General features: G+C 44.7%; 1 pseudogene; it reads right to left on the reverse strand.

Annotated features, from left to right (window-relative positions):
• Positions 1-462: 462 nt before the first annotated feature.
• On the reverse strand, positions 463-1581 carry LOC147464950 (antifungal protein ginkbilobin-like protein pseudogene; annotated as a pseudogene).
• Positions 1582-5265: the final 3684 nt, after the last annotated feature.

Raw genomic sequence — 5265 nt, forward strand, 5'->3', positions numbered from 1 at the left:
AAACCCTTTTACGATTCTTCTAGGCTCTATTGGAATACTTGGAAGCGACATCAGGATGCGGGCTTCCTCTTTGAAGTGCAGGAAAGCACTACGTGAGATACACTATGGTTTGCAAGAAGGGAAATAATAAACGTTTGATCTTATTAATATAACAACACTCGCTCTTGTGAATTTTGCAAAAATAAAAATAAAAAGAATCTACATAGCTTCTTTTAAAAAATGACAAAACAAAAGAGCTTTTTGAAGAAGTAATTTGAAGGGATTTATCTCTTCGTCCAGCAATCACAGATCCAAAGTTTGGAGAGAAACAATTGTAGATTTATCAGAGAAAAACTTTTAGAGCCGGAAAGTTAATTTAAAAAGGCCCTACCAAGTTAAAGCATATGTGGCATGAGAGAGAAACACAAAATTTTATATCTTTTTGAGAGCATTCTTACATAAGCCATCATGATAACTCATCCATGCAAAAAGAAAGTACGTGTTGTATAAATGGATTGTACATAGGAGAGAGAAACATAATTTCATTTATTGTCCACTAATATACTACTTTGGGGGTGGTTGGAATGGGTTCTAATGCCTTAGAATAAATGCGTTTTGGCGAAAGAGCAATCCCTTATGAGGCTTAAATTACTCTTCTACGCCTCACTAAGCAACCTCTGGTGGAATGGATACCACACAGACCCGTGTTGAGATCCAGTTAAACACTTCGAACCTCAGACCTCTGCCGGTGGTTAAAATTGGTTCTAATGTCTTAAACTAAGTATGTGGTTACGAGTTTAGAACCATTTCTTTGGTTGGAATCTCTGGAGATGCTAGTATGCTATGAGGGGGAAAGGGAAGGGGTTGACACGTGGAAAGAGAGAGAGAGAGAGAGAGAGAGAGAGAGAGAGCTAGCTATCGCAAAAGGCGAGAGATACCAAGTGTGGGTGAACTTTGAAGGCAATGGGAGAGGTGGACTCTCTGCATGGGATGCTGAGGGTGCATGCAATTCTCGGCTACATTGATTATTATGTATGGATTATTAGTGTTGGTTAGGACTAAAACTTGGGCTATGGAAATGACATCTTCTAAAAGTAGGAGTCCTCGTAGTGGATCCAGCAGTTCGGATACTCGACGCGGGCGCCAAGGGCACTGTTGCAGATGCGCCAGATGTCGGAGGAGAGGCGGCGGAGGCAGGTCTGGCATTGGTACGGCGAGCAAGACGCCTGGCAGTAGGCCTCACCGAAGGCCGGGGCGTCACCGCCTCCCACGCGCGTCTTGAAGGAGTAGTAGGGCGTGTAAGGCGTATTGTCGCCAAGCAGCTGCAGAAGATACCCCAAGTGGCTCCAGAACTGGCTTCCTTGCGGGATCATCCCTCTCGGGTCGCACTTTGCAGACACCACAACTGGATTGTCTGCTGCAGCTCCCTGCTGCAATAACATTACGCAAAGGGCCACGCAGCAGCAAGCTGCAATGGCGAGGTCAGCTGCGCGCCTCATCATACTGCTAGATTGAGGCAGAAATTGATATTGCGTTTGCAAATGCGGCTTAGTGCTGATGCTGAAGTGTTAAAGCTTTGTGCTCAATATGCAGCTTTAATGGTGACTGCTGATCTTCAGCTCCCCTTTAAACGTGAGCCCGTGGTCGGTAGAAGGCTAATTTTAGTGCCTTCTACTATACCTCTTCTGCACGTGGATGTTCTCTGATGCAAAAACGTGTAAACCTTGTTTATCCTCGTGCTTCGTCTTTTCGCAATAGTGCCTTGACCCCTTTGCAGTACTCTATCCGTCAATATAGCTCCTCATCATCGTGACCCCCTTGCCACTTCACGCTTCCACTTTCCTGCAAATGGTCCTCCATAAGTGCAAGTGGTTGAGGGCAACTACAAAGCACTTTGGGTAGGCTTTTGACCTCACACACTTAGGTCCATATATTAGCAACTACCTTTGGATTTAGTTGGTAAGCATGTAATCATTGAGTAAATACAAGCCATAGGCCGGTTGGGAATTTCAACCGCCTATACTTTATTGTTTACTGAGGGCATGGTCACGCGAGGCTTAGTTTTCGGTAATTCGTAACAGCATCTGACTGTGACAGGTACGACAGCTCAGAGAGTGACGGGAAGCAGCCTGTAGTGAGAGGGAGTGTGAGACGCAGATAGGGGAGAGAAAAGGAGAACTCACCGGCACGTAACGGGCTTAGTTTGAAAACTATGCCAAAAAAGGCATAGTTATAAATTCCCAGAACACTGTGCCGATGGAAAGCTGTGTGCTGTCAGGCTTGGTCGACCGTTGTCTCTGGAAACTAAGCCTCGCGTGACCATAGCCTAATGAAGAGTTTGTAATCTAAATGCTACAACATATAGTATGTACACAAAGGCGTTCGTGCTTTTTGGGAGAGCCTTGTAAGAAATGGAAATTCTCTCTCTAAAACAAATCACCTGAAAAGACTCAGCTTTTAAATGATTAGCTATAGAAAAGGACAAACCACTGCTCTAAAATGTGAAACTTACATCGCACATGGTCTAAAGATTTTTAAATCTATAGAGGCGAGCATGTATGTCGTACCCATTTCAAAAAAATGATAAAGAATCTTTAGAGATTCTCTCTTTCTCTCTCTCTCTTCAACCACGTGGCCTACAATATCCCCCCGACTCTCTCTATCTCTCTCTCTCATTTTGCATGCAAGTCTTGTCTCTCTCTCTCTCTCTCTTTGTTTTTGCATGCGGGCCTTGTGATCGTGCCTCCCTCCCTCCCTCTCTCTCTCTCTCTCTCTCTCAGGTAGACAATGTGATGGATCTGCCATTGAAGCTCTGCAATCTACTTAATCATGACTTCAGAAATAGGCCAGTTGATCAAGGAGGCTCATCCTGAGAATCGAGGAGTAGGGTCGTCGAGGCCTTTTGCCCTCAGCATTGTTGGCCTTTGAGGCTTGAATGGTTAATGGTGGCAAGAGAGGTGCACCACGTTGGCCACTGATCCATTGTCTAGATTGCAAAGTTGAAGAGGGGGGAGGGGGGGTATGCAACGGGAATAAGTGGTGTTTGGGGAGAATCTAGAGATTAATATATTAAAATAAAAAAAAGAGCTAGGAGTAGCACTCAAGAGAGAAATTTTGTGCAATAGTGCATGTAGTGGATACTAAAAGATAATAACCAAGTGTAATGGGGGCAAAACAAGACTTGAAATCTAGAGGGGGGGGAGGCACAGGCAACAGGAGTAAGGGGTGTTTGGGGGGGATCTAGAGATTGGGGGACATGCATCTAAAGGAAGGGCAAATGAGAGATGCACGACCGAGCAGGCACACAAATTTTGTTTTTTTTTGTTTATGCATCGCTTGAGAGACAATAGTTAATGAGAGGAGGGGACAGATCTAATGTTTCATCTAATTGAATAAGAGTAGACCGAGAAGGTTGGCATGACAAGTGAAAAACGGGAGTCGGGTCGAGCGAGAGGGGATCATTTTTTGTTTTTGATGAAAAAGGCCATCCTACACCCCATCATAAGCTTGTAGCATAGTGGTTTAGCTTGACCCTTGGAAAGTCAACGTGATGGGTAAATGTGAGTATAAAAAGTGAATGGAAAGTGCCACGACACTAAGTGACACATAACATTAAAGAGGGGGGGTAAGGGGATCGACGGCGCGGAAGTGGATGTAGGGAGCCCGAGGCAGATTAAATCCGGACGCGTGGCAAGTCAATGCGAAAAGGAACCCGGGCGACGACTCGATTTGAACCCAAGGCTTCGTCGCCCAGATTGTGACGCATGGGGTAACCATCCCACCCTCGCGCACATGTTGTAGCAATAGCTCAGTTTTTGGGGTTTTATTATTAAAACATAGACGCTGCTCGGGTTTAATCTGTGGCTGGGTTTAGTCTGTGGTCGGATTTAGTTTTTAAGTACCCATCTACAACTGCAACCTCTTCGATTTTCGTATGCGCACTTCTCTGCCCTCGATCCCCTTACCCCCCCCTCTTTAATACTATATGTTATTTAATCCTGACGTGGAGAGTGGGTGGAGATTTTGAGAATCTTATGAAGATTTCATATAATGGAATTGGAGTGGACCGAGGACTTTGCACTTAGGTTCTTGATACTACAATGATTGGATATGACAATGAGAGTTTACTATTTTAGGGAAACGTTGAATTAAGCATTGGGTGTCATTTAAGAGGTTTGTGTTGGTGCAATTCAAGGCGTGAAAGAAAGTAAAAGCGTGTGACCATTTCATATGCAAGCCTATCACACTTATACAAGCAATACATATTTTAACCTTGCAAAACAATCTCAAAAGAAGATTGACACAATCCCAATATGAATCCATTTCTAGTTGAGGTCCCATTTAGGATAGCCAATAAGCTTGGTGCAATCGGTGCATCCCATCTTGGACGCGCTGATTTTTCTATGATTTTTCTCAACAAGGCCTTATATTAAGTGTTTTCTATCTTATGCACGATTATTTTGCTATATCATGCGCTTGATATCTTATGCGTGCTCATTTTGAGCATACCTGACCGTTGGCTATTAGGATCGCTTTCCATCGGAGCCTCTTGTGGTGACAAAGCTTGCATGGAGCCAGTGCGACGGAGAACACGGTCAAGCCGTGGTATGCTGAGGTGGTGGCCAGGAGTCAAGGGTCAACGAGTGCCATACAGCCCGAGACCCAGTAGCCTGCCAAGCCTAAGGGAGTTGAAGTAGAAAATGACAAGGCGCTGCATGAGGGTTACCTTAAGAGACCGATGGAAGGTGTGAGGAGAGGTGAATCTCACCATGTCCCTTCCGTTGGGGAGATGACCTTCCAAGCCTTGAAAAAAAGTCTGGCGAAGGAGGTGGAAGTGGATAATGCGGCAATGATGTCGGTCCTGTCGGTACAGATTAAAAAACAGCTAGTGGCGATGGCTAGTTCCTCTCTAGTATTTGGATTTATGGGCAGAATACCCTCACATACAGAGCTCATCATATCAATTTAATTTCTAGTCTGGCGATTCTCAACTAGGGCAGAACGATTGATTTCATCCAATATCTGACCAAAGGTTTCTTCACTGTTAGGCTCAATGATCCCGTGATGATTGATAAGATCTTAGCCAAAAGCCCATTGTACCTCAACCTCTCCCCAATGTGCATCTTACCATGGAACCCGGACTTTGAATCACTTGAGGCCTTCAAGGATCTGTACTTAGTGTTGGTGCATTTTGTCAACTTGTCAGTCTGGTTGTGAGACAACCTTGGAGACCTGGCTAGCACCTTGGGTATCCCTTTGTTTGTACCAACACTCAGGAATTTGGGG

The sequence above is a fragment of the Adiantum capillus-veneris genome, chromosome 1, assembly GCF_014529385.1.
Source record: "Adiantum capillus-veneris isolate H3 chromosome 1, ASM1452938v2, whole genome shotgun sequence".
NCBI lineage: Eukaryota > Viridiplantae > Streptophyta > Polypodiopsida > Polypodiales > Pteridaceae > Adiantum > Adiantum capillus-veneris.